Here is a 27951-nt window from a genome sequence, read left to right as displayed (position 1 = left end):
GCTGTTATTCGAAAGGATGGTGGTTTGAATCCACCCAGGGACGGCCCACTTTTCCCCCCGCCCCTTGTTATTGTTTCTACTTCTGGCGGTCACCTTGCCAGACTGCGGCTACAGTAACCTTAAGCTGATTGCTGCAGACGGCCATCTTGGAAAAATGTATTGAGCGTTTAGAAACTTCCTTTCCATTGCCTAGGCCAACATAAACCAAGGCACTGCTAGGGGTCGAACCCAGGGTTTCCTGTTTACGAGACAGGCGCTTTGACCAACTAAGCCACGGTGCCAGGACTCTCCCATTCCCCAGTGCCTACACTCAGGCATAAGAAACAAAACAAAACAAAACAAAACAAAACAAAACAAAACAAAACAAAACAAAACAAAACAAAACAAAACAAAACAAAACAAAACAAAACAAAACAAAACAAAATCTGGATGCAGGCTGCAACAAAGGAAGCACACAGAGGTGAAAACGTAAGGTTGACGGGAGCAACAAGCTCCCTGTTGCGACTGTCCAGGGGCGGCAATGGGAATTGGACGTTAGGTAAGTAGCATAGTAGCATAACAGCAGATCACGGACCACTGTCAATCAGATGCTTGCCTTGCCGTCCATTTATCCATCTATCTATCTATGACTCTCGATATCTAACTCTCTTGCTTGCTATCGCTCCCCCAATGGTCAGTAGCATAGTAGCATAACAGCAGATCACGGACCACTGTCAATCAGATGCTTGCCTTGCCGTCCATCCATCCATCTTTCTATCTAGCTATCTATCTAGCTATTTAGCTAGCTATCAATCTATGACTCTCAATATCTAACTCTCTTGCTTGCTATCGCTCCCCCAATGGTCACGTATGTTGCATTCAACGACAAAGAAAATCGTGTGCTGGAAATGATTTCTGGCAACTGTGAAGGAACTGCACGACTGCAGCAAGCACAACACCTCTGTCTGTGTCTGTGGCGCAATCGGTCAGCGTGTTCGGCTGTTAACCGAAAGGATGGTGGTTTGAATCCACCCAGGGACGGCCCACTTTTCCACCCGCCCCTTGTTATTGTTTCTACTTCTGGCGGTCACCTTGCCAGACTGCGGCTACAGTAACCTTAAGCTGCTTGCTGCGGACGGCCATCTTGGAAAAATGTATTGAGCGTTTAGAAACTTCCTTTCCATTGCCTAGGCCAACATAAACCAAGGCACTGCTAGGAGTCGAACCCAGGGTTTCCTGTTTACGAGACAGGCGCTTTGACCAACTAAGCCACGGTGCCAGGACTCTCCCATTCCCCAGTGCCTACACTCAGGCATAAGAAACAAAACAAAACAAAACAAAACAAAACAAAACAAAACAAAACAAAACAAAACAAAACAAAACAAAACAAAACAAAACAAAACAAAACAAAACAAAATCTGGATGCAGGCTGCAACAAAGGAAGCACACAGAGGTGAAAACGTAAGGTTGACGGGAGCAACAAGCTCCCTGTTGCGACTGTCCAGGGGCGGCAATGGGAATTGGACGTTAGGTAAGTAGCATAGTAGCATAACAGCAGATCACGGACCACTGTCAATCAGATGCTTGCCTTTCCGTCCATCCATCCATCTATCTATCTATCTATCTATCTATCTATGACTCTCGATATCTAACTCTCTTGCTTGCTATCGCTCCCCCAATGGTCAGTAGCATAGTAGCATAACAGCAGATCACGGACCACTGTCAATCAGATGCTTGCCTTGCCGTCCATCCATCCATCCATCTATGACTCTCGATATCTAACTCTCTTGCTTGCTATCGCTCCCCCAATGGTCAGTAGCATAGTAGCATAACAGCAGATCACGGACCACTGTCAATCAGATGCTTGCCTTGCCGTCCATCCATCCATCCATCTATCTATCTATCTATCTATGACTCTCCATATCTAACTCTCTTGCTTGCTATCGCTCCCCCAATGGTCAGTAGCATAGTAGCATAACAGCAGATCACGGACCACTGTCAATCAGATGTTTGCCTTGCCGTCCATCCATCCATCTATCTAGCTATCTATCTAGCTATTTAGCTAGCTATCAATCTATGACTCTCAATATCTAACTCTCTTGCTTGCTATCGCTCCCCCAATGGTCACGTATGTTGCATTCAACGACAAAGAAAATCGTGTGCTGGCAATGATTTCTGGCAACTGTGAAGGAACTGCACGACTGCAGCAAGCACAACACCTCTGTCTGTGTCTGTGGCGCAATCGGTCAGCGTGTTCGGCTGTTAACCGAAAGGATGGTGGTTTGAATCCACCCAGGGACGGCCCACTTTTCCCCCCGCCCCTTGTTATTGTTTCTACTTCTGGCGGTCACCTTGCCAGACTGCGGCTACAGTAACCTTAAGCTGCTTGCTGCGGACGGCCATCTTGGAAAAATGTATTGAGCGTTTAGAAACTTCCTTTCCATTGCCTAGGCCAACATAAACCAAGGCACTGCTAGGAGTCAAACCCAGGGTTTCCTGTTTACGAGACAGGCGCTTTGACCAACTAAGCCACGGTGCCAGGACTCTCCCATTCCCCAGTGCCTACACTCAGGCGTAAGAAACAAAACAAAACAAAACAAAACAAAACAAAACAAAACAAAACAAAACAAAACAAAACAAAACAAAACAAAACAAAACAAAACAAAACAAAACAAAACAAAATCTGGATGCAGGCTGCAACAAAGGAAGCACACAGAGGTGAAAACGTAAGGTTGACGGGAGCAACAAGCTCCCTGTTGCGACTGTCCAGGGGCGGCAATGGGAATTGGACGTTAGGTAAGTAGCATAGTAGCATAACAGCAGATCACGGACCACTGTCAATCAGATGCTTGCCTTGCCGTCCATCCATCCATCCATCTATCTATCTATCTATCTATGACTCTCCATATCTAACTCTCTTGCTTGCTATCGCTCCCCCAATGGTCAGTAGCATAGTAGCATAACAGCAGATCACGGACCACTGTCAATCAGATGCTTGCCTTGCCGTCCATCCATCCATCTATCTATCTATCTATCTAGCTATTTAGCTAGCTATCAATCTATGACTCTCAATATCTAACTCTCTTGCTTGCTATCGCTCCCCCAATGGTCACGTATGTTGCATTCAACGACAAAGAAAATCGTGTGCTGGCAATGATTTCTGGCAACTGTGAAGGAACTGCACGACTGCAGCAAGCACAACACCTCTGTCTGTGTCTGTGGCGCAATCGGTCAGCGTGTTCGGCTGTTAACCGAAAGAATGGTGGTTTGAATCCACCCAGGGACGGCCCACTTTTCCCCCCGCCCCTTGTTATTGTTTCTACTTCTGGCGGTCACCTTGCCAGACTGCGGCTACAGTAACCTTAAGCTGCTTGCTGCGGACGGCCATCTTGGAAAAATGTATTGAGCGTTTAGAAACTTCCTTTCCATTGCCTAGGCCAACATAAACCAAGGCACTGCTAGGAGTCGAACCCAGGGTTTCCTGTTTACGAGACAGGCGCTTTGACCAACTAAGCCACGGTGCCAGGACTCTCCCATTCCCCAGTGCCTACACTCAGGCGTAAGAAACAAAACAAAACAAAACAAAACAAAACAAAACAAAACAAAACAAAACAAAACAAAACAAAACAAAACAAAACAAAACAAAACAAAACAAAACAAAACAAAACAAAACAAAATCTGGATGCAGGCTGCAACAAAGGAAGCACACAGAGGTGAAAACGTAAGGTTGACGGGAGCAACAAGCTCCCTGTTGCGACTGTCCAGGGGCGGCAATGGGAATTGGACGTTAGGTAAGTAGCATAGTAGCATAACAGCAGATCACGGACCACTGTCAATCAGATGCTTGCCTTGCCGTCCATTTATCCATCTATCTATCTATGACTCTCGATATCTAACTCTCTTGCTTGCTATCGCTCCCCCAATGGTCAGTAGCATAGTAGCATAACAGCAGATCACGGACCACTGTCAATCAGATGCTTGCCTTGCCGTCCATCCATCCATCCATCTATCTATCTATCTATCTATGACTCTCCATATCTAACTCTCTTGCTTGCTATCGCTCCCCCAATGGTCAGTAGCATAGTAGCATAACAGCAGATCACGGACCACTGTCAATCAGATGCTTGCCTTGCCGTCCATCCATCCATCTATCTATCTATCTATCTAGCTATTTAGCTAGCTATCAATCTATGACTCTCAATATCTAACTCTCTTGCTTGCTATCGCTCCCCCAATGGTCACGTATGTTGCATTCAACGACAAAGAAAATCGTGTGCTGGCAATGATTTCTGGCAACTGTGAAGGAACTGCACGACTGCAGCAAGCACAACACCTCCGTCTGTGTCTGTGGCGCAATCGGTCAGCGTGTTCGGCTGTTAACCGAAAGAATGGTGGTTTGAATCCACCCAGGGACGGCCCACTTTTCCCCCCGCCCCTTGTTATTGTTTCTACTTCTGGCGGTCACCTTGCCAGACTGCGGCTACAGTAACCTTAAGCTGCTTGCTGCGGACGGCCATCTTGGAAAAATGTATTGAGCGTTTAGAAACTTCCTTTCCATTGCCTAGGCCAACATAAACCAAGGCACTGCTAGGAGTCGAACCCAGGGTTTCCTGTTTACGAGACAGGCGCTTTGACCAACTAAGCCACGGTGCCAGGACTCTCCCACTCCCCAGTGCCTACACTCAGGCGTAAGAAACAAAACAAAACAAAACAAAACAAAACAAAACAAAACAAAACAAAACAAAACAAAACAAAACAAAACAAAACAAAACAAAACAAAACAAAACAAAACAAAACAAAACAAAACAAAATCTGGATGCAGGCTGCAACAAAGGAAGCACACAGAGGTGAAAACGTAAGGTTGACGGGAGCAACAAGCTCCCTGTTGCGACTGTCCAGGGGCGGCAATGGGAATTGGACGTTAGGTAAGTAGCATAGTAGCATAACAGCAGATCACGGACCACTGTCAATCAGATGCTTGCCTTGCCGTCCATTTATCCATCTATCTATCTATGACTCTCGATATCTAACTCTCTTGCTTGCTATCGCTCCCCCAATGGTCAGTAGCATAGTAGCATAACAGCAGATCACGGACCACTGTCAATCAGATGCTTGCCTTGCCGTCCATCCATCCATCTTTCTATCTAGCTATCTATCTAGCTATTTAGCTAGCTATCAATCTATGACTCTCAATATCTAACTCTCTTGCTTGCTATCGCTCCCCCAATGGTCACGTATGTTGCATTCAACGACAAAGAAAATCGTGTGCTGGAAATGATTTCTGGCAACTGTGAAGGAACTGCACGACTGCAGCAAGCACAACACCTCTGTCTGTGTCTGTGGCGCAATCGGTCAGCGTGTTCGGATGTTAACCGAAAGGATGGTGGTTTGAATCCACCCAGGGACGGCCCACTTTTCCACCCGCCCCTTGTTATTGTTTCTACTTCTGGCGGTCACCTTGCCAGACTGCGGCTACAGTAACCTTAAGCTGCTTGCTGCGGACGGCCATCTTGGAAAAATGTATTGAGCGTTTAGAAACTTCCTTTCCATTGCCTAGGCCAACATAAACCAAGGCACTGCTAGGAGTCGAACCCAGGGTTTCCTGTTTACGAGACAGGCGCTTTGACCAACTAAGCCACGGTGCCAGGACTCTCCCATTCCCCAGTGCCTACACTCAGGCGTAAGAAACAAAACAAAACAAAACAAAACAAAACAAAACAAAACAAAACAAAACAAAACAAAACAAAACAAAACAAAACAAAACAAAACAAAACAAAACAAAACAAAACAAAACAAAACAAAACAAAATCTGGATGCAGGCTGCAACAAAGGAAGCACACAGAGGTGAAAACGTAAGGTTGACGGGAGCAACAAGCTCCCTGTTGCGACTGTCCAGGGGCGGCAATGGGAATTGGACGTTAGGTAAGTAGCATAGTAGCATAACAGCAGATCACGGACCACTGTCAATCAGATGCTTGCCTTTCCGTCCATCTATCTATCTATCTATCTATCTATGACTCTCGATATCTAACTCTCTTGCTTGCTATCGCTCCCCCAATGGTCAGTAGCATAGTAGCATAACAGCAGATCACGGACCACTGTCAATCAGATGCTTGCCTTGCCGTCCATCCATCCATCCATCTATGACTCTCGATATCTAACTCTCTTGCTTGCTATCGCTCCCCCAATGGTCAGTAGCATAGTAGCATAACAGCAGATCACGGACCACTGTCAATCAGATGCTTGCCTTGCCGTCCATCCATCCATCCATCTATCTATCTATCTATGACTCTCCATATCTAACTCTCTTGCTTGCTATCGCTCCCCCAATGGTCAGTAGCATAGTAGCATAACAGCAGATCACGGACCACTGTCAATCAGATGCTTGCCTTGCCGTCCATTCATCCATCTATCTATCTATCTATCTAGCTATCTATCTAGCTATCTAGCTAGCTATCAATCTATGACTCTCAATATCTAACTCTCTTGCTTGCTATCGCTCCCCCAATGGTCACGTATGTTGCATTCAACGACAAAGAAAATCGTGTGCTGGCAATGATTTCTGGCAACTGTGAAGGAACTGCACGACTGCAGCAAGCACAACACCTCCGTCTGTGTCTGTGGCGCAATCGGTCAGCGTGTTCGGCTGTTAACCGAAAGGATGGTGGTTTGAATCCACCCAGGGACGGCCCACTTTTCCCCCCGCCCCTTGTTATTGTTTCTACTTCTGGCGGTCACCTTGCCAGACTGCGGCTACAGTAACCTTAAGCTGCTTGCTGCGGACGGCCATCTTGGAAAGATGTATTGAGCGTTTAGAAACTTCCTTTCCATTGCCTAGGCCAACATAAACCAAGGCACTGCTAGGAGTCGAACCCAGGGTTTCCTGTTTACGAGACAGGCGCTTTGACCAACTAAGCCACGGTGCCAGGACTCTCCCATTCCCCAGTGCCTACACTCAGGCGTAAGAAACAAAACAAAACAAAACAAAACAAAACAAAACAAAACAAAACAAAACAAAACAAAACAAAACAAAACAAAACAAAACAAAACAAAACAAAACAAAACAAAATCTGGATGCAGGCTGCAACAAAGGAAGCACACAGAGGTGAAAACGTAAGGTTGACGGGAGCAACAAGCTCCCTGTTGCGACTGTCCAGGGGCGGCAATGGGAATTGGACGTTAGGTAAGTAGCATAGTAGCATAACAGCAGATCACGGACCACTGTCAATCAGATGCTTGCCTTGCCGTCCATCCATCCATCCATCCATCTATCTATCTATCTATGACTCTCCATATCTAACTCTCTTGCTTGCTATCGCTCCCCCAATGGTCAGTAGCATAGTAGCATAACAGCAGATCACGGACCACTGTCAATCAGATGCTTGCCTTGCCGTCCATCCATCCATCTATCTATCTATCTATCTAGCTATCTATCTAGCTATTTAGCTAGCTATCAATCTATGACTCTCAATATCTAACTCTCTTGCTTGCTATCGCTCCCCCAATGGTCACGTATGTTGCATTCAACGACAAAGAAAATCGTGTGCTGGCAATGATTTCTGGCAACTGTGAAGGAACTGCACGACTGCAGCAAGCACAACACCTCCGTCTGTGTCTGTGGCGCAATCGGTCAGCGTGTTCGGCTGTTAACCGAAAGAATGGTGGTTTGAATCCACCCAGGTACGGCCCACTTTTCCCCCCGCCCCTTGTTATTGTTTCTACTTCTGGCGGTCACCTTGCCAGACTGCGGCTACAGTAACCTTAAGCTGCTTGCTGCGGACGGCCATCTTGGAAAAATGTATTGAGCATTTAGAAACTTCCTTTCCATTGCCTAGGCCAACATAAACCAAGGCACTGCTAGGAGTTGAACCCAGGGTTTCCTGTTTACGAGACAGGCGCTTTGACCAACTAAGCCACGGTGCCAGGACTCTCCCATTCCCCAGTGCCTACACTCAGGCGTAAGAAACAAAACAAAACAAAACAAAACAAAACAAAACAAAACAAAACAAAACAAAACAAAACAAAACAAAACAAAACAAAACAAAACAAAACAAAACAAAACAAAACAAAACAAAACAAAACAAAATCTGGATGCAGGCTGCAACAAAGGAAGCACACAGAGGTGAAAACGTAAGGTTGACGGGAGCAACAAGCTCCCTGTTGCGACTGTCCAGGGGCGGCAATGGGAATTGGACGTTAGGTAAGTAGCATAGTAGCATAACAGCAGATCACGGACCACTGTCAATCAGATGCTTGCCTTGCCGTCCATTTATCCATCTATCTATCTATGACTCTCGATATCTAACTCTCTTGCTTGCTATCGCTCCCCCAATGGTCAGTAGCATAGTAGCATAACAGCAGATCACGGACCACTGTCAATCAGATGCTTGCCTTGCCGTCCATCCATCCATCCATCTATGACTCTCGATATCTAACTCTCTTGCTTGCTATCGCTCCCCCAATGGTCAGTAGCATAGTAGCATAACAGCAGATCACGGACCACTGTCAATCAGATGCTTGCCTTGCCGTCCATTTATCCATCCATCTATCTATCTATCCATCTATGACTCTCGATATCTAACTCTCTTGCTTGCTATCGCTCCCCCAATGGTCAGTAGCATAGTAGCATAACAGCAGATCACGGACCACTGTCAATCAGATGCTTGCCTTGCCGTCCATCCATCCATCCATCTATCTATCTATCTATCTATGACTCTCCATATCTAACTCTCTTGCTTGCTATCGCTCCCCCAATGGTCAGTAGCATAGTAGCATAACAGCAGATCACGGACCACTGTCAATCAGATGCTTGCCTTGCCGTCCATCCATCCATCCATCTATCTATCTATCTATCTATGACTCTCAATATCTAACTCTCTTGCTTGCTATCGCTCCCCCAATGGTCACGTATGTTGCATTCAACGACAAAGAAAATCGTGTGCTGGCAATGATTTCTGGCAACTGTGAAGGAACTGCACGACTGCAGCAAGCACAACATCTGTGTCTGTGGCGCAATCGGTCAGCGTGTTCGGCTGTTAACCGAAAGGATGGTGGTTTGAATCCACCCAGGGACGGCCCACTTTTCCCCCCGCCCCTTGTTATTGTTTCTACTTCTGGCGGTCACCTTGCCAGACTGCGGCTACAGTAACCTTAAGCTGCTTGCTGCGGACGGCCATCTTGGAAAAATGTATTGAGCGTTTAGAAACTTCCTTTCCATTGCCTAGGCCAACATAAACCAAGGCACTGCTAGGAGTCGAACCCAGGGTTTCCTGTTTACGAGACAGGCGCTTTGACCAACTAAGCCACGGTGCCAGGACTCTCCCATTCCCCAGTGCCTACACTCAGGCGTAAGAAACAAAACAAAACAAAACAAAACAAAACAAAACAAAACAAAACAAAACAAAACAAAACAAAACAAAACAAAACAAAACAAAACAAAATCTGGATGCAGGCTGCAACAAAGGAAGCACACAGAGGTGAAAACGTAAGGTTGACGGGAGCAACAAGCTCCCTGTTGCGACTGTCCAGGGGCGGCAATGGGAATTGGACGTTAGGTAAGTAGCATAGTAGCATAACAGCAGATCACAGACCACTGTCAATCAGATGCTTGCCTTGCCGTCCATCCATCCATCCATCCATCTATCTATCTATCTATGACTCTCGATATCTAACTCTCTTGCTTGCTATCGCTCCCCCAATGGTCAGTAGCATAGTAGCATAACAGCAGATCACGGACCACTGTCAATCAGATGCTTGCCTTGCCGTCCATCCATCCATCCATCTATGACTCTCGATATCTAACTCTCTTGCTTGCTATCGCTCCCCCAATGGTCAGTAGCATAGTAGCATAACAGCAGATCACGGACCACTGTCAATCAGATGCTTGCCTTGCCGTCCATCCATCTATCTATCTATCTATCTATCTAGCTATCTATCTAGCTATTTAGCTAGCTATCAATCTATGACTCTCAATATCTAACTCTCTTGCTTGCTATCGCTCCCCCAATGGTCACGTATGTTGCATTCAACGACAAAGAAAATCGTGTGCTGGCAATGATTTCTGGCAACTGTGAAGGAACTGCACGACTGCAGCAAGCACAACACCTCCGTCTGTGTCTGTGTCGCAATCGGTCAGCGTGTTCGGCTGTTAACCGAAAGGATGGTGGTTTGAATCCACCCAGGGACGGCCCACTTTTCCACCCGCCCCTTGTTATTGTTTCTACTTCTGGCGGTCACCTTGCCAGACTGCGGCTACAGTAACCTTAAGCTGCTTGCTGCGAACGGCCATCTTGGAAAAATGTATTGAGCGTTTAGAAACTTCCTTTCCATTGCCTAGGCCAACATAAACCAAGGCACTGCTAGGAGTCGAACCCAGGGTTTCCTGTTTACGAGACAGGCGCTTTGACCAACTAAGCCACGGTGCCAGGACTCTCCCATTCCCCAGTGCCTACACTCAGGCATAAGAAACAAAACAAAACAAAACAAAACAAAACAAAACAAAACAAAACAAAACAAAACAAAACAAAACAAAACAAAACAAAACAAAACAAAACAAAACAAAACAAAACAAAACAAAATCTGGATGCAGGCTGCAACAAAGGAAGCACACAGAGGTGAAAACGTAAGGTTGACGGGAGCAACAAGCTCCCTGTTGCGACTGTCCAGGGGCGGCAATGGGAATTGGACGTTAGGTAAGTAGCATAGTAGCATAACAGCAGATCACGGACCACTGTCAATCAGATGCTTGCCTTTCCGTCCATCCATCCATCTATCTATCTATCTATCTATCTATCTATGACTCTCGATATCTAACTCTCTTGCTTGCTATCGCTCCCCCAATGGTCAGTAGCATAGTAGCATAACAGCAGATCACGGACCACTGTCAATCAGATGCTTGCCTTGCCGTCCATCCATCCATCCATCTATGACTCTCGATATCTAACTCTCTTGCTTGCTATCGCTCCCCCAATGGTCAGTAGCATAGTAGCATAACAGCAGATCACGGACCACTGTCAATCAGATGCTTGCCTTGCCGTCCATCCATCCATCCATCTATCTATCTATCTATCTATGACTCTCCATATCTAACTCTCTTGCTTGCTATCGCTCCCCCAATGGTCAGTAGCATAGTAGCATAACAGCAGATCACGGACCACTGTCAATCAGATGCTTGCCTTGCCGTCCATCCATCCATCTATCTAGCTATCTATCTAGCTATTTAGCTAGCTATCAATCTATGACTCTCAATATCTAACTCTCTTGCTTGCTATCGCTCCCCCAATGGTCACGTATGTTGCATTCAACGACAAAGAAAATCGTGTGCTGGCAATGATTTCTGGCAACTGTGAAGGAACTGCACGACTGCAGCAAGCACAACACCTCTGTCTGTGTCTGTGGCGCAATCGGTCAGCGTGTTCGGCTGTTAACCGAAAGGATGGTGGTTTGAATCCACCCAGGGACGGCCCACTTTTCCCCCCGCCCCTTGTTATTGTTTCTACTTCTGGCGGTCACCTTGCCAGACTGCGGCTACAGTAACCTTAAGCTGCTTGCTGCGGACGGCCATCTTGGAAAAATGTATTGAGCGTTTAGAAACTTCCTTTCCATTGCCTAGGCCAACATAAACCAAGGCACTGCTAGGAGTCAAACCCAGGGTTTCCTGTTTACGAGACAGGCGCTTTGACCAACTAAGCCACGGTGCCAGGACTCTCCCATTCCCCAGTGCCTACACTCAGGCGTAAGAAACAAAACAAAACAAAACAAAACAAAACAAAACAAAACAAAACAAAACAAAACAAAACAAAACAAAACAAAACAAAACAAAACAAAACAAAATCTGGATGCAGGCTGCAACAAAGGAAGCACACAGAGGTGAAAACGTAAGGTTGACGGGAGCAACAAGCTCCCTGTTGCGACTGTCCAGGGGCGGCAATGGGAATTGGACGTTAGGTAAGTAGCATAGTAGCATAACAGCAGATCACGGACCACTGTCAATCAGATGCTTGCCTTGCCGTCCATCCATCCATCCATCTATCTATCTATCTATCTATGACTCTCCATATCTAACTCTCTTGCTTGCTATCGCTCCCCCAATGGTCAGTAGCATAGTAGCATAACAGCAGATCACGGACCACTGTCAATCAGATGCTTGCCTTGCCGTCCATCCATCCATCTATCTATCTATCTATCTAGCTATTTAGCTAGCTATCAATCTATGACTCTCAATATCTAACTCTCTTGCTTGCTATCGCTCCCCCAATGGTCACGTATGTTGCATTCAACGACAAAGAAAATCGTGTGCTGGCAATGATTTCTGGCAACTGTGAAGGAACTGCACGACTGCAGCAAGCACAACACCTCCGTCTGTGTCTGTGGCGCAATCGGTCAGCGTGTTCGGCTGTTAACCGAAAGAATGGTGGTTTGAATCCACCCAGGGACGGCCCACTTTTCCCCCCGCCCCTTGTTATTGTTTCTACTTCTGGCGGTCACCTTGCCAGACTGCGGCTACAGTAACCTTAAGCTGCTTGCTGCGGACGGCCATCTTGGAAAAATGTATTGAGCGTTTAGAAACTTCCTTTCCATTGCCTAGGCCAACATAAACCAAGGCACTGCTAGGAGTCGAACCCAGGGTTTCCTGTTTACGAGACAGGCGCTTTGACCAACTAAGCCACGGTGCCAGGACTCTCCCACTCCCCAGTGCCTACACTCAGGCGTAAGAAACAAAACAAAACAAAACAAAACAAAACAAAACAAAACAAAACAAAACAAAACAAAACAAAACAAAACAAAACAAAACAAAACAAAACAAAACAAAACAAAACAAAACAAAACAAAACAAAATCTGGATGCAGGCTGCAACAAAGGAAGCACACAGAGGTGAAAACGTAAGGTTGACGGGAGCAACAAGCTCCCTGTTGCGACTGTCCAGGGGCGGCAATGGGAATTGGACGTTAGGTAAGTAGCATAGTAGCATAACAGCAGATCACGGACCACTGTCAATCAGATGCTTGCCTTGCCGTCCATTTATCCATCTATCTATCTATGACTCTCGATATCTAACTCTCTTGCTTGCTATCGCTCCCCCAATGGTCAGTAGCATAGTAGCATAACAGCAGATCACGGACCACTGTCAATCAGATGCTTGCCTTGCCGTCCATCCATCCATCTTTCTATCTAGCTATCTATCTAGCTATTTAGCTAGCTATCAATCTATGACTCTCAATATCTAACTCTCTTGCTTGCTATCGCTCCCCCAATGGTCACGTATGTTGCATTCAACGACAAAGAAAATCGTGTGCTGGAAATGATTTCTGGCAACTGTGAAGGAACTGCACGACTGCAGCAAGCACAACACCTCTGTCTGTGTCTGTGGCGCAATCGGTCAGCGTGTTCGGCTGTTAACCGAAAGGATGGTGGTTTGAATCCACCCAGGGACGGCCCACTTTTCCACCCGCCCCTTGTTATTGTTTCTACTTCTGGCGGTCACCTTGCCAGACTGCGGCTACAGTAACCTTAAGCTGCTTGCTGCGGACGGCCATCTTGGAAAAATGTATTGAGCGTTTAGAAACTTCCTTTCCATTGCCTAGGCCAACATAAACCAAGGCACTGCTAGGAGTCGAACCCAGGGTTTCCTGTTTACGAGACAGGCGCTTTGACCAACTAAGCCACGGTGCCAGGACTCTCCCATTCCCCAGTGCCTACACTCAGGCGTAAAAAACAAAACAAAACAAAACAAAACAAAACAAAACAAAACAAAACAAAACAAAACAAAACAAAACAAAACAAAACAAAACAAAACAAAACAAAACAAAACAAAACAAAACAAAACAAAATCTGGATGCAGGCTGCAACAAAGGAAGCACACAGAGGTGAAAACGTAAGGTTGACGGGAGCAACAAGCTCCCTGTTGCGACTGTCCAGGGGCGGCAATGGGAATTGGACGTTAGGTAAGTAGCATAGTAGCATAACAGCAGATCACGGACCACTGTCAATCAGATGCTTGCCTTTCCGTCCATCTATCTATCTATCTATCTATCTATCTATCTATAACTCTCGATATCTAACTCTCTTGCTTGCTATCGCTCCCCCAATGGTCAGTAGCATAGTAGCATAACAGCAGATCACGGACCACTGTCAATCAGATGCTTGCCTTGCCGTCCATCCATCTATCTATCTATCTATCTATCTAGCTATCTATCTAGCTATTTAGCTAGCTATCAATCTATGACTCTCAATATCTAACTCTCTTGCTTGCTATCGCTCCCCCAATGGTCACGTATGTTGCATTCAACGACAAAGAAAATCGTGTGCTGGCAATGATTTCTGGCAACTGTGAAGGAACTGCACGACTGCAGCAAGCACAACACCTCCGTCTGTGTCTGTGTCGCAATCGGTCAGCGTGTTCGGCTGTTAACCGAAAGGATGGTGGTTTGAATCCACCCAGGGACGGCCCACTTTTCCACCCGCCCCTTGTTATTGTTTCTACTTCTGGCGGTCACCTTGCCAGACTGCGGCTACAGTAACCTTAAGCTGCTTGCTGCGAACGGCCATCTTGGAAAAATGTATTGAGCGTTTAGAAACTTCCTTTCCATTGCCTAGGCCAACATAAACCAAGGCACTGCTAGGAGTCGAACCCAGGGTTTCCTGTTTACGAGACAGGCGCTTTGACCAACTAAGCCACGGTGCCAGGACTCTCCCATTCCCCAGTGCCTACACTCAGGCATAAGAAACAAAACAAAACAAAACAAAACAAAACAAAACAAAACAAAACAAAACAAAACAAAACAAAACAAAACAAAACAAAACAAAACAAAACAAAACAAAACAAAACAAAATCTGGATGCAGGCTGCAACAAAGGAAGCACACAGAGGTGAAAACGTAAGGTTGACGGGAGCAACAAGCTCCCTGTTGCGACTGTCCAGGGGCGGCAATGGGAATTGGACGTTAGGTAAGTAGCATAGTAGCATAACAGCAGATCACGGACCACTGTCAATCAGATGCTTGCCTTTCCGTCCATCCATCCATCTATCTATCTATCTATCTATCTATCTATGACTCTCGATATCTAACTCTCTTGCTTGCTATCGCTCCCCCAATGGTCAGTAGCATAGTAGCATAACAGCAGACCACGGACCACTGTCAATCAGATGCTTGCCTTGCCGTCCATCCATCCATCCATCTATGACTCTCGATATCTAACTCTCTTGCTTGCTATCGCTCCCCCAATGGTCAGTAGCATAGTAGCATAACAGCAGATCACGGACCACTGTCAATCAGATGCTTGCCTTGCCGTCCATCCATCCATCCATCTATCTATCTATCTATCTATGACTCTCCATATCTAACTCTCTTGCTTGCTATCGCTCCCCCAATGGTCAGTAGCATAGTAGCATAACAGCAGATCACGGACCACTGTCAATCAGATGCTTGCCTTGCCGTCCATCCATCCATCTATCTAGCTATCTATCTAGCTATTTAGCTAGCTATCAATCTATGACTCTCAATATCTAACTCTCTTGCTTGCTATCGCTCCCCCAATGGTCACGTATGTTGCATTCAACGACAAAGAAAATCGTGTGCTGGCAATGATTTCTGGCAACTGTGAAGGAACTGCACGACTGCAGCAAGCACAACACCTCTGTCTGTGTCTGTGGCGCAATCGGTCAGCGTGTTCGGCTGTTAACCGAAAGGATGGTGGTTTGAATCCACCCAGGGACGGCCCACTTTTCCCCCCGCCCCTTGTTATTGTTTCTACTTCTGGCGGTCACCTTGCCAGACTGCGGCTACAGTAACCTTAAGCTGCTTGCTGCGGACGGCCATCTTGGAAAAATGTATTGAGCGTTTAGAAACTTCCTTTCCATTGCCTAGGCCAACATAAACCAAGGCACTGCTAGGAGTCAAACCCAGGGTTTCCTGTTTACGAGACAGGCGCTTTGACCAACTAAGCCACGGTGCCAGGACTCTCCCATTCCCCAGTGCCTACACTCAGGCGTAAGAAACAAAACAAAACAAAACAAAACAAAACAAAACAAAACAAAACAAAACAAAACAAAACAAAACAAAACAAAACAAAACAAAACAAAACAAAACAAAATCTGGATGCAGGCTGCAACAAAGGAAGCACACAGAGGTGAAAACGTAAGGTTGACGGGAGCAACAAGCTCCCTGTTGCGACTGTCCAGGGGCGGCAATGGGAATTGGACGTTAGGTAAGTAGCATAGTAGCATAACAGCAGATCACGGACCACTGTCAATCAGATGCTTGCCTTTCCGTCCATCTATCTATCTATCTATCTATCTATCTATCTATAACTCTCGATATCTAACTCTCTTGCTTGCTATCGCTCCCCCAATGGTCAGTAGCATAGTAGCATAACAGCAGATCACGGACCACTGTCAATCAGATGCTTGCCTTGCCGTCCATCCATCCATCCATCTATCTATCTATCTATCTATGACTCTCCATATCTAACTCTCTTGCTTGCTATCGCTCCCCCAATGGTCAGTAGCATAGTAGCATAACAGCAGATCACGGACCACTGTCAATCAAATGCTTCCCTTGCCGTCCATCCATCCATCTATCTATCTATCTATCTATCTAGCTATTTAGCTAGCTATCAATCTATGACTCTCAATATCTAACTCTCTTGCTTGCTATCGCTCCCCCAATGGTCACGTATGTTGCATTCAACGACAAAGAAAATCGTGTGCTGGCAATGATTTCTGGCAATTGTGAAGGAACTGCACGACTGCAGCAAGCACAACACCTCTGTCTGTGTCTGTGGCGCAATCGGTCAGCGTGTTCGGATGTTAACCGAAAGGATGGTGGTTTGAATCCACCCAGGGACGGCCCACTTTTCCACCCGCCCCTTGTTATTGTTTCTACTTCTGGCGGTCACCTTGCCAGACTGCGGCTACAGTAACCTTAAGCTGCTTGCTGCGGACGGCCATCTTGGAAAAATGTATTGAGCGTTTAGAAACTTCCTTTCCATTGCCTAGGCCAACATAAACCAAGGCACTGCTAGGAGTCGAACCCAGGGTTTCCTGTTTACGAGACAGGCGCTTTGACCAACTAAGCCACGGTGCCAGGACTCTCCCATTCCCCAGTGCCTACACTCAGGCGTAAGAAACAAAACAAAACAAAACAAAACAAAACAAAACAAAACAAAACAAAACAAAACAAAACAAAACAAAACAAAACAAAACAAAACAAAACAAAACAAAACAAAACAAAACAAAACAAAATCTGGATGCAGGCTGCAACAAAGGAAGCACACAGAGGTGAAAACGTAAGGTTGACGGGAGCAACAAGCTCCCTGTTGCGACTGTCCAGGGGCGGCAATGGGAATTGGACGTTAGGTAAGTAGCATAGTAGCATAACAGCAGATCACGGACCACTGTCAATCAGATGCTTGCCTTTCCGTCCATCTATCTATCTATCTATCTATCTATGACTCTCGATATCTAACTCTCTTGCTTGCTATCGCTCCCCCAATGGTCAGTAGCATAGTAGCATAACAGCAGATCACGGACCACTGTCAATCAGATGCTTGCCTTGCCGTCCATCCATCCATCCATCTATGACTCTCGATATCTAACTCTCTTGCTTGCTATCGCTCCCCCAATGGTCAGTAGCATAGTAGCATAACAGCAGATCACGGACCACTGTCAATCAGATGCTTGCCTTGCCGTCCATCCATCCATCCATCTATCTATCTATCTATGACTCTCCATATCTAACTCTCTTGCTTGCTATCGCTCCCCCAATGGTCAGTAGCATAGTAGCATAACAGCAGATCACGGACCACTGTCAATCAGATGCTTGCCTTGCCGTCCATTCATCCATCTATCTATCTATCTATCTAGCTATCTATCTAGCTATTTAGCTAGCTATCAATCTATGACTCTCAATATCTAACTCTCTTGCTTGCTATCGCTCCCCCAATGGTCACGTATGTTGCATTCAACGACAAAGAAAATCGTGTGCTGGCAATGATTTCTGGCAACTGTGAAGGAACTGCACGACTGCAGCAAGCACAACACCTCCGTCTGTGTCTGTGGCGCAATCGGTCAGCGTGTTCGGCTGTTAACCGAAAGGATGGTGGTTTGAATCCACCCAGGGACGGCCCACTTTTCCCCCTGCCCCTTGTTATTGTTTCTACTTCTGGCGGTCACCTTGCCAGACTGCGGCTACAGTAACCTTAAGCTGCTTGCTGCGGACGGCCATCTTGGAAAGATGTATTGAGCGTTTAGAAACTTCCTTTCCATTGCCTAGGCCAACATAAACCAAGGCACTGCTAGGAGTCGAACCCAGGGTTTCCTGTTTACGAGACAGGCGCTTTGACCAACTAAGCCACGGTGCCAGGACTCTCCCATTCCCAGTGCCTACACTCAGGCGTAAGAAACAAAACAAAACAAAACAAAACAAAACAAAACAAAACAAAACAAAACAAAACAAAACAAAACAAAACAAAACAAAACAAAATCTGGATGCAGGCTGCAACAAAGGAAGCACACAGAGGTGAAAACGTAAGGTTGACGGGAGCAACAAGCTCCCTGTTGCGACTGTCCAGGGGCGGCAATGGGAATTGGACGTTAGGTAAGTAGCATAGTAGCATAACAGCAGATCACGGACCACTGTCAATCAGATGCTTGCCTTGCCGTCCATCCATCCATCTTTCTATCTAGCTATCTATCTAGCTATTTAGCTAGCTATCAATCTATGACTCTCAATATCTAACTCTCTTGCTTGCTATCGCTCCCCCAATGGTCACGTATGTTGCATTCAACGACAAAGAAAATCGTGTGCTGGAAATGATTTCTGGCAACTGTGAAGGAACTGCACGACTGCAGCAAGCACAACACCTCTGTCTGTGTCTGTGGCGCAATCGGTCAGCGTGTTCGGCTGTTAACCGAAAGGATGGTGGTTTGAATCCACCCAGGGACGGCCCACTTTTCCACCCGCCCCTTGTTATTGTTTCTACTTCTGGCGGTCACCTTGCCAGACTGCGGCTACAGTAACCTTAAGCTGCTTGCTGCGGACGGCCATCTTGGAAAAATGTATTGAGCGTTTAGAAACTTCCTTTCCATTGCCTAGGCCAACATAAACCAAGGCACTGCTAGGAGTCGAACCCAGGGTTTCCTGTTTACGAGACAGGCGCTTTGACCAACTAAGCCACGGTGCCAGGACTCTCCCATTCCCCAGTGCCTACACTCAGGCGTAAAAAACAAAACAAAACAAAACAAAACAAAACAAAACAAAACAAAACAAAACAAAACAAAACAAAACAAAACAAAACAAAACAAAACAAAACAAAACAAAACAAAACAAAATCTGGATGCAGGCTGCAACAAAGGAAGCACACAGAGGTGAAAACGTAAGGTTGACGGGAGCAACAAGCTCCCTGTTGCGACTGTCCAGGGGCGGCAATGGGAATTGGACGTTAGGTAAGTAGCATAGTAGCATAACAGCAGATCACGGACCACTGTCAATCAGATGCTTGCCTTTCCGTCCATCTATCTATCTATCTATCTATCTATCTATAACTCTCGATATCTAACTCTCTTGCTTGCTATCGCTCCCCCAATGGTCAGTAGCATAGTAGCATAACAGCAGATCACGGACCACTGTCAATCAGATGCTTGCCTTGCCGTCCATCCATCCATCCATCTATCTATCTATCTATCTATGACTCTCCATATCTAACTCTCTTGCTTGCTATCGCTCCCCCAATGGTCAGTAGCATAGTAGCATAACAGCAGATCACGGACCACTGTCAATCAAATGCTTCCCTTGCCGTCCATCCATCCATCTATCTATCTATCTATCTATCTAGCTATTTAGCTAGCTATCAATCTATGACTCTCAATATCTAACTCTCTTGCTTGCTATCGCTCCCCCAATGGTCACGTATGTTGCATTCAACGACAAAGAAAATCGTGTGCTGGCAATGATTTCTGGCAATTGTGAAGGAACTGCACGACTGCAGCAAGCACAACACCTCTGTCTGTGTCTGTGGCGCAATCGGTCAGCGTGTTCGGATGTTAATCGAAAGGATGGTGGTTTGAATCCACCCAGGGACGGCCCACTTTTCCACCCGCCCCTTGTTATTGTTTCTACTTCTGGCGGTCACCTTGCCAGACTGCGGCTACAGTAACCTTAAGCTGCTTGCTGCGGACGGCCATCTTGGAAAAATGTATTGAGCGTTTAGAAACTTCCTTTCCATTGCCTAGGCCAACATAAACCAAGGCACTGCTAGGAGTCGAACCCAGGGTTTCCTGTTTACGAGACAGGCGCTTTGACCAACTAAGCCACGGTGCCAGGACTCTCCCATTCCCCAGTGCCTACACTCAGGCGTAAGAAACAAAACAAAACAAAACAAAACAAAACAAAACAAAACAAAACAAAACAAAACAAAACAAAACAAAACAAAACAAAACAAAACAAAACAAAACAAAACAAAACAAAATCTGGATGCAGGCTGCAACAAAGGAAGCACACAGAGGTGAAAACGTAAGGTTGACGGGAGCAACAAGCTCCCTGTTGCGACTGTCCAGGGGCGGCAATGGGAATTGGACGTTAGGTAAGTAGCATAGTAGCATAACAGCAGATCACGGACCACTGTCAATCAGATGCTTGCCTTTCCGTCCATCTATCTATCTATCTATCTATCTATGACTCTCGATATCTAACTCTCTTGCTTGCTATCGCTCCCCCAATGGTCAGTAGCATAGTAGCATAACAGCAGATCACGGACCACTGTCAATCAGATGCTTGCCTTGCCGTCCATCCATCCATCCATCTATGACTCTCGATATCTAACTCTCTTGCTTGCTATCGCTCCCCCAATGGTCAGTAGCATAGTAGCATAACAGCAGATCACGGACCACTGTCAATCAGATGCTTGCCTTGCCGTCCATCCATCCATCCATCTATCTATCTATCTATGACTCTCCATATCTAACTCTCTTGCTTGCTATCGCTCCCCCAATGGTCAGTAGCATAGTAGCATAACAGCAGATCACGGACCACTGTCAATCAGATGCTTGCCTTGCCGTCCATTCATCCATCTATCTATCTATCTATCTAGCTATCTATCTAGCTATTTAGTTAGCTATCAATCTATGACTCTCAATATCTAACTCTCTTGCTTGCTATCGCTCCCCCAATGGTCACGTATGTTGCATTCAACGACAAAGAAAATCGTGTGCTGGCAATGATTTCTGGCAACTGTGAAGGAACTGCACGACTGCAGCAAGCACAACACCTCCGTCTGTGTCTGTGGCGCAATCGGTCAGCGTGTTCGGCTGTTAACCGAAAGGATGGTGGTTTGAATCCACCCAGGGACGGCCCACTTTTCCCCCCGCCCCTTGTTATTGTTTCTATTTCTGGCGGTCACCTTGCCAGACTGCGGCTACAGTAACCTTAAGCTGCTTGCTGCGGACGGCCATCTTGGAAAGATGTATTGAGCGTTTAGAAACTTCCTTTCCATTGCCTAGGCCAACATAAACCAAGGCACTGCTAGGAGTCGAACCCAGGGTTTCCTGTTTACGAGACAGGCGCTTTGACCAACTAAGCCACGGTGCCAGGACTCTCCCATTCCCAGTGCCTACACTCAGGCGTAAGAAACAAAACAAAACAAAACAAAACAAAACAAAACAAAACAAAACAAAACAAAACAAAACAAAACAAAACAAAACAAAACAAAACAAAACAAAACAAAATCTGGATGCAGGCTGCAACAAAGGAAGCACACAGAGGTGAAAACGTAAGGTTGACGGGAGCAACAAGCTCCCTGTTGCGACTGTCCAGGGGCGGCAATGGGAATTGGACGTTAGGTAAGTAGCATAGTAGCATAACAGCAGATCACGGACCACTGTCAATCAGATGCTTGCCTTTCCGTCCATCCATCCATCTATCTATCTATCTATCTATCTATCTATGACTCTCGATATCTAACTCTCTTGCTTGCTATCGCTCCCCCAATGGTCAGTAGCATAGTAGCATAACAGCAGATCACGGACCACTGTCAATCAGATGCTTGCCTTGCCGTCCATCCATCCATCCATCTATGACTCTCGATATCTAACTCTCTTGCTTGCTATCGCTCCCCCAATGGTCAGTAGCATAGTAGCATAACAGCAGATCACGGACCACTGTCAATCAGATGCTTGCCTTGCCGTCCATCCATCCATCCATCTATCTATCTATCTATCTATGACTCTCCATATCTAACTCTCTTGCTTGCTATCGCTCCCCCAATGGTCAGTAGCATAGTAGCATAACAGCAGATCACGGACCACTGTCAATCAGATGCTTGCCTTGCCGTCCATTTATCCATCCATCTATCTATCTATCTATCTAGCTATCTATCTAGCTATTTAGCTAGCTATCAATCTATGACTCTCAATATCTAACTCTCTTGCTTGCTATCGCTCCCCCAATGGTCACGTATGTTGCATTCAACGACAAAGAAAATCGTGTGCTGGCAATGATTTCTGGCAACTGTGAAGGAACTGCACGACTGCAGCAAGCACAACACCTCCGTCTGTGTCTGTGGCGCAATCGGTCAGCGTGTTCGGCTGTTAACCGAAAGGATGGTGGTTTGAATCCACCCAGGGACGGCCCACTTTTCCCCCCGCCCCTTGTTATTGTTTCTACTTCTGGCGGTCACCTTGCCAGACTGCGGCTACAGTAACCTTAAGCTGCTTGCTGCGGACGGCCATCTTGGAAAAATGTATTGAGCGTTTAGAAACTTCCTTTCCATTGCCTAGGCCAACATAAACCAAGGCACTGCTAGGAGTCGAACCCAGGGTTTCCTGTTTACGAGACAGGCGCTTTGACCAACTAAGCCACGGTGCCAGGACTCTCCCACTCCCCAGTGCCTACACTCAGGTGTAAGAAACAAAACAAAACAAAACAAAACAAAACAAAACAAAACAAAACAAAACAAAACAAAACAAAACAAAACAAAACAAAACAAAACAAAATCTGGATGCAGGCTGCAACAAAGGAAGCACACAGAGGTGAAAACGTAAGGTTGACGGGAGCAACAAGCTCCCTGTTGCGACTGTCCAGGGGCGGCAATGGGAATTGGACGTTAGGTAAGTAGCATAGTAGCATAACAGCAGATCACGGACCACTGTCAATCAGATGCTTGCCTTGCCGTCCATCCATCCATCCATCTATGACTCTCGATATCTAACTCTCTTGCTTGCTATCGCTCCCCCAATGGTCAGTAGCATAGTAGCATAACAGCAGATCACGGACCACTGTCAATCAGATGCTTGCCTTGCCGTCCATCCATCCATCCATCTATCTATCTATCTATCTATGACTCTCCATATCTAACTCTCTTGCTTGCTATCGCTCCCCCAATGGTCAGTAGCATAGTAGCATAACAGCAGATCACGGACCACTGTCAATCAGATGCTTGCCTTGCCGTCCATTTATCCATCCATCTATCTATCTATCTATCTAGCTATCTATCTAGCTATTTAGCTAGCTATCAATCTATGACTCTCAATATCTAACTCTCTTGCTTGCTATCGCTCCCCCAATGGTCACGTATGTTGCATTCAACGACAAAGAAAATCGTGTGCTGGAAATGATTTCTGGCAACTGTGAAGGAACTGCACGACTGCAGCAAGCACAACACCTCCGTCTGTGTCTGTGGCGCAATCGGTCAGCGTGTTCGGCTGTTAACCGAAAGGATGGTGGTTTGAATCCACCCAGGGACGGCCCACTTTTCCCCCCGCCCCTTGTTATTGTTTCTACTTCTGGCGGTCACCTTGCCAGACTGCGGCTACAGTAACCTTAAGCTGCTTGCTGCGGACGGCCATCTTGGAAAAATGTATTGAGCGTTTAGAAACTTCCTTTCCATTGCCTAGGCCAACATAAACCAAGGCACTGCTAGGAGTCGAACCCAGGGTTTCCTGTTTACGAGACAGGCGCTTTGACCAACTAAGCCACGGTGCCAGGACTCTCCCACTCCCCAGTGCCTACACTCAGGTGTAAGAAACAAAACAAAACAAAACAAAACAAAACAAAACAAAACAAAACAAAACAAAACAAAACAAAACAAAACAAAACAAAACAAAACAAAACAAAACAAAACAAAATCTGGATGCAGGCTGCAACAAAGGAAGCACACAGAGGTGAAAACGTAAGGTTGACGGGAGCAACAAGCTCCCTGTTGCGACTGTCCAGGGGCGGCAATGGGAATTGGACGTTAGGTAAGTAGCATAGTAGCATAACAGCAGATCACGGACCACTGTCAATCAGATGCTTGCCTTTCCGTCCATCCATCCATCTATCTATCTATCTATCTATCTATGACTCTCGATATCTAACTCTCTTGCTTGCTATCGCTCCCCCAATGGTCAGTAGCATAGTAGCATAACAGCAGATCACGGACCACTGTCAATCAGATGCTTGCCTTGCCGTCCATCCATCCATCTATCTATCTATCTATCTATGACTCTCGATATCTAACTCTCTTGCTTGCTATCGCTCCCCCAATGGTCAGTAGCATAGTAGCATAACAGCAGATCACGGACCACTGTCAATCAGATGCTTGCCTTTCCGTCCATCCATCTATCTATCTATCTATGACTCTCGATATCTAACTCTCTTGCTTGCTATCGCTCCCCCAATGGTCAGTAGCATAGTAGCATAACAGCAGATCACGGACCACTGTCAATCAGATGCTTGCCTTGCCGTCCATACATCCATCTATCTATGACTCTCGATATCTAACTCTCTTGCTTGCTATCGCTCCCCCAATGACAGGCAATCCCGCATGACAGGCGGGGATACTCACCACTATACTAACGAGGAGCCGGGCTTGCCACCTCCCACCTTCTCCGCCCCCACATCTTTCGCCACGCCCCTTTCCGATTCTGAATGTCTCAGGGCAAGGCGAGGGCAGCATCGCTGCCTCCCCTGCCTGCTTTATTCCACCTTGTTAGTGTCCTTCGGTCAGCTCAGGCTCCGGAAAGCAGTCCTGGACCGCGACCCGTTGCGCTAGGGCCCCGCCGGGCAGTCAGGATGGCCGAGCGGTCTAAGGCGCTGCGTTCAGGTCGCAGTCTCCCCTGGAGGTGTGGGTTCGAATCTCACTTCTGACAACAGTGTGTGCTCCTTTTTGCCCCGTTTGAAACGGGTCAAGGATGGCGCCCTCCCTGGTCCTTTCAGCACGTGAGCCAAAAAACGAACGCTTCAGTGACTGCGAAGCGGGGCCAAGCGGGCTCGTCCGGGAGTTGAAGCCAGGGCCTCTCGCACCCGAAGCGAGAATCATACCCTAGACCAACGAGCCAAGTTAACGGACGGTGTCGCAGTTTCTGCTGGGCAAGCACGTAACTGCTTGGGGCAGACCAGGAGACCTACGCTCACTGACTGATAGCATGGACTGTAGCGCTGACGTGTCTTTCCAGAACGGTAACCCCATCCCCAGTGAGACAGCACTGAGAGCATGGTTCAGCAGGCCCGCAAACAACTGAAAAGAATGCCTCTCCTTGGGTGCAGCTCAGGTGTACACGTTCAGCAAAGGTCTCCATAATAAGCCGGCAAACCACATTTCGTCCTCCTCCTCCTCAACAACACACTACATGTCCTCCTCCTCCTCCTCAACAACAACAACAACAACGAACTTGTAAAAAACACATTTTCTTTAAAGAAAACAAAACACACAGATGACAGTCTGATTTCCCATCAGCTTTACAGGCAACAGTATCTGAGGTCAATAGCCCTCCTTTGTGCAGAGGAGCCCAGAAGCCAGCCTTCAAGAGCAAATGAACAAACACTTCAGTGACTGCAAAGCAGGGCCATGTGGGCTCATCCTGGAGTTGAACCCAGGGCCTCTCACACCCTCAGCAAGAATCATACCCCTAGACGAACGAGCCAAGCTAATAGGCAGTATTGCATGTTCTCCTGGGAAGCACGTAACTGCTTGAGGCAGACTCTCACCTGATCACCACATGTGGTTACACTTTAAGAAGGGGTGAGTTTAAGGTCATCGGTAACATCACAAAGGTTGGCAGCATTTTACATGAATATGTAAAGTAAAAAACACACACTACATGTAAATAAGCCATACTACTTGTTTAGTGTATGTAAGCTCGTTCTGTAATCATACATCATCCATACTAGTATTTAATAATTTAATTAACTATACACAAACTACTTGGTCAATTCACTCTTGTTACCGTGTAATTACAGTGCAAGTAAATTGTAATAATTGTAGCATTGTATATTGGGCCATATTTTACATGTAACTATATATTTCATATTTGTCCAATTAATGTGCATTTGTTTTTGTTTTTTTTAGCTGGTACCAAAACATTGGTCTCTGGAACTAAAAGGTCGGAAATTGGAAGAACTATTAATGACAAATGAATGACCGCTGATACAAGTAAATAGTGTTTCCTCAAATCTAAAGTGAGACCTTTTTGAATGAATCTGTAATACATGCCCTATACACTCACCTAAAGGATTATTAGGAACACCTGTTCAATTTCTCATTAATGCAATTATCTAACCAACCAATCACATGGCAGTTGCTTCAATGCATTTAGGGGTGTGGTCCTGGTCAAGACAATCTCCTGAACTCCAAACTGAATGTCTGAATGGGAAAGAAAGGTGATTTAAGCCATTTTGAGCGTGGCATGGTTGTTGGTGCCAGACGGGCCGGTCTGAGTATTTCACAATCTGCTCAGTTACTGGGATTTTCACGCACAACCATTTCTAGGGTTTACAAAGAATGGTGTGAAAAGGGAGAAACATCCAGTATGCGGCAGTCCTGTGGGCGAAAATGCCTTGTTGATGCTAGAGGTCAGAGGAGAATGGGCCGACTGATTCAAGCTGATAGAAGAGCAACTTTGCCTGAAATAACCACTCGTTACAACCGAGGTATGCAGCAAAGCATTTGTGAAGCCACAACACGTACAACCTTGAGGCGGATGGGCTACAACAGCAGAAGACCCCACCGGGTACCACTCATCTCCACTACAAATAGGAAAAAGAGGCTACAATTTGCACAAGCCTGGTCTGATGAGTCTCAATTTCTGTTGAGACATTCAGATGGTAGAGTCAGAATTTGGCGTAAACAGAATGAGAACATGGATCCATCATGCCTTGTTACCACTGTGCAGGCTGGTGGTGGTGGTGTAATGGTGTGGGGGATGTTTTCTTGGCACACTTTATGCCCCTTAGTGCCAATTGGGCATCGTTTAAATGCCACGGCCTACCTGAGCATTGTTTCTGACCATGTCCATCCCTTTATGACCACCATGTACCCATCCTCTGATGGCTACTTCCAGCAGGATAATGCACCATGTCACAAAGGTCGAATCATTTCAAATTGGTTTCTTGAACATGACAATGAGTTCACTGTACTAAACTGGCCCCCACAGTCACCAGATCTCAACCCAATAGAGCATCTTTGGGATGTGGTGGAAAGGGAGCTTCGTGCCCTGGATGTGCATCCCACAAATCTCCATCAATTGCAAGATGCTATCCTATCAATATGGGCCAACATTTCTAAAGAATGCTTTCAGCACCTTGTTGAATCAATGCCACGTAGAATTAAGGCAGTTCTGAAGGCAAAAGGGGGTCAAACACCAAGTGAGTACCAAGTGAAATCTATTAAAGTATTGAAGTATCCCAATGTTTTAAGTTACACTTCATGTATACATGTGTTTGGAAGTTTATCCAAATATATTCTACCAGTATATTTAGAATGCAACATTTTTGCAGTCTAATATATTCACAGTATACAATACATGCAATATGAGATTGTTGTGTATTTAGCAGTATACTAAATGTATATTATAAGGGGACATATATGTATGCATTTTTATATATTTAGTATAAAATACATGTGTAGATGTTACAGTATATTTGCATATAATTATAGATATATTAAAAACAAGTTTACATATAATTCTGAATATACTTAAGTTATATTAAGCAATATTTGT

The 27951-nt window shown here is 46.0% G+C and overlaps 23 non-coding genes across 23 annotated transcripts; 1 reads left to right on the top strand and 22 right to left on the bottom strand.

Annotated features, from left to right (window-relative positions):
• Nucleotides 1-207: 207 nt before the first annotated feature.
• On the bottom strand, nt 208-281 carry trnat-cgu (transfer RNA threonine (anticodon CGU)). The gene has a single exon. It is a non-coding gene; the product is annotated as a tRNA-Thr (tRNA).
• A 903-nt stretch (nt 282-1184) lies between these two features.
• Nucleotides 1185-1258, bottom strand: trnat-cgu (transfer RNA threonine (anticodon CGU)). The gene has a single exon. It is a non-coding gene; the product is annotated as a tRNA-Thr (tRNA).
• Nucleotides 1259-2444: 1186 nt separating this feature from the next.
• trnat-cgu (transfer RNA threonine (anticodon CGU)) lies at nt 2445-2518 on the bottom strand. Its single transcript has one exon. It is a non-coding gene; the product is annotated as a tRNA-Thr (tRNA).
• Nucleotides 2519-3429: 911 nt separating this feature from the next.
• On the bottom strand, nt 3430-3503 carry trnat-cgu (transfer RNA threonine (anticodon CGU)). The gene has a single exon. It is a non-coding gene; the product is annotated as a tRNA-Thr (tRNA).
• Nucleotides 3504-4558: 1055 nt separating this feature from the next.
• On the bottom strand, nt 4559-4632 carry trnat-cgu (transfer RNA threonine (anticodon CGU)). Its single transcript has one exon. It is a non-coding gene; the product is annotated as a tRNA-Thr (tRNA).
• A 918-nt stretch (nt 4633-5550) lies between these two features.
• Nucleotides 5551-5624, bottom strand: trnat-cgu (transfer RNA threonine (anticodon CGU)). The gene has a single exon. It is a non-coding gene; the product is annotated as a tRNA-Thr (tRNA).
• Nucleotides 5625-6831: 1207 nt separating this feature from the next.
• trnat-cgu (transfer RNA threonine (anticodon CGU)) lies at nt 6832-6905 on the bottom strand. Its single transcript has one exon. It is a non-coding gene; the product is annotated as a tRNA-Thr (tRNA).
• Nucleotides 6906-7590: 685 nt separating this feature from the next.
• Nucleotides 7591-7664, top strand: trnan-guu (transfer RNA asparagine (anticodon GUU)). Its single transcript has one exon. It is a non-coding gene; the product is annotated as a tRNA-Asn (tRNA).
• Nucleotides 7665-7828: 164 nt separating this feature from the next.
• On the bottom strand, nt 7829-7902 carry trnat-cgu (transfer RNA threonine (anticodon CGU)). The gene has a single exon. It is a non-coding gene; the product is annotated as a tRNA-Thr (tRNA).
• A 1315-nt stretch (nt 7903-9217) lies between these two features.
• Nucleotides 9218-9291, bottom strand: trnat-cgu (transfer RNA threonine (anticodon CGU)). Its single transcript has one exon. It is a non-coding gene; the product is annotated as a tRNA-Thr (tRNA).
• A 1038-nt stretch (nt 9292-10329) lies between these two features.
• trnat-cgu (transfer RNA threonine (anticodon CGU)) lies at nt 10330-10403 on the bottom strand. Its single transcript has one exon. It is a non-coding gene; the product is annotated as a tRNA-Thr (tRNA).
• A 1201-nt stretch (nt 10404-11604) lies between these two features.
• Nucleotides 11605-11678, bottom strand: trnat-cgu (transfer RNA threonine (anticodon CGU)). Its single transcript has one exon. It is a non-coding gene; the product is annotated as a tRNA-Thr (tRNA).
• A 901-nt stretch (nt 11679-12579) lies between these two features.
• Nucleotides 12580-12653, bottom strand: trnat-cgu (transfer RNA threonine (anticodon CGU)). The gene has a single exon. It is a non-coding gene; the product is annotated as a tRNA-Thr (tRNA).
• Nucleotides 12654-13576: 923 nt separating this feature from the next.
• Nucleotides 13577-13650, bottom strand: trnat-cgu (transfer RNA threonine (anticodon CGU)). Its single transcript has one exon. It is a non-coding gene; the product is annotated as a tRNA-Thr (tRNA).
• Nucleotides 13651-14588: 938 nt separating this feature from the next.
• trnat-cgu (transfer RNA threonine (anticodon CGU)) lies at nt 14589-14662 on the bottom strand. Its single transcript has one exon. It is a non-coding gene; the product is annotated as a tRNA-Thr (tRNA).
• A 1196-nt stretch (nt 14663-15858) lies between these two features.
• trnat-cgu (transfer RNA threonine (anticodon CGU)) lies at nt 15859-15932 on the bottom strand. The gene has a single exon. It is a non-coding gene; the product is annotated as a tRNA-Thr (tRNA).
• Nucleotides 15933-16988: 1056 nt separating this feature from the next.
• trnat-cgu (transfer RNA threonine (anticodon CGU)) lies at nt 16989-17062 on the bottom strand. The gene has a single exon. It is a non-coding gene; the product is annotated as a tRNA-Thr (tRNA).
• A 1202-nt stretch (nt 17063-18264) lies between these two features.
• trnat-cgu (transfer RNA threonine (anticodon CGU)) lies at nt 18265-18338 on the bottom strand. The gene has a single exon. It is a non-coding gene; the product is annotated as a tRNA-Thr (tRNA).
• Nucleotides 18339-19086: 748 nt separating this feature from the next.
• trnat-cgu (transfer RNA threonine (anticodon CGU)) lies at nt 19087-19160 on the bottom strand. The gene has a single exon. It is a non-coding gene; the product is annotated as a tRNA-Thr (tRNA).
• Nucleotides 19161-20222: 1062 nt separating this feature from the next.
• On the bottom strand, nt 20223-20296 carry trnat-cgu (transfer RNA threonine (anticodon CGU)). Its single transcript has one exon. It is a non-coding gene; the product is annotated as a tRNA-Thr (tRNA).
• A 1192-nt stretch (nt 20297-21488) lies between these two features.
• On the bottom strand, nt 21489-21562 carry trnat-cgu (transfer RNA threonine (anticodon CGU)). The gene has a single exon. It is a non-coding gene; the product is annotated as a tRNA-Thr (tRNA).
• Nucleotides 21563-22763: 1201 nt separating this feature from the next.
• On the bottom strand, nt 22764-22837 carry trnat-cgu (transfer RNA threonine (anticodon CGU)). Its single transcript has one exon. It is a non-coding gene; the product is annotated as a tRNA-Thr (tRNA).
• A 1042-nt stretch (nt 22838-23879) lies between these two features.
• trnat-cgu (transfer RNA threonine (anticodon CGU)) lies at nt 23880-23953 on the bottom strand. Its single transcript has one exon. It is a non-coding gene; the product is annotated as a tRNA-Thr (tRNA).
• Nucleotides 23954-27951: the final 3998 nt, after the last annotated feature.

Source organism: Amia ocellicauda, chromosome 2, assembly GCF_036373705.1.
Source record: "Amia ocellicauda isolate fAmiCal2 chromosome 2, fAmiCal2.hap1, whole genome shotgun sequence".
Lineage (NCBI taxonomy): Eukaryota > Metazoa > Chordata > Actinopteri > Amiiformes > Amiidae > Amia > Amia ocellicauda.
This window is presented reverse-complemented; position numbering and strand designations above follow the sequence as displayed.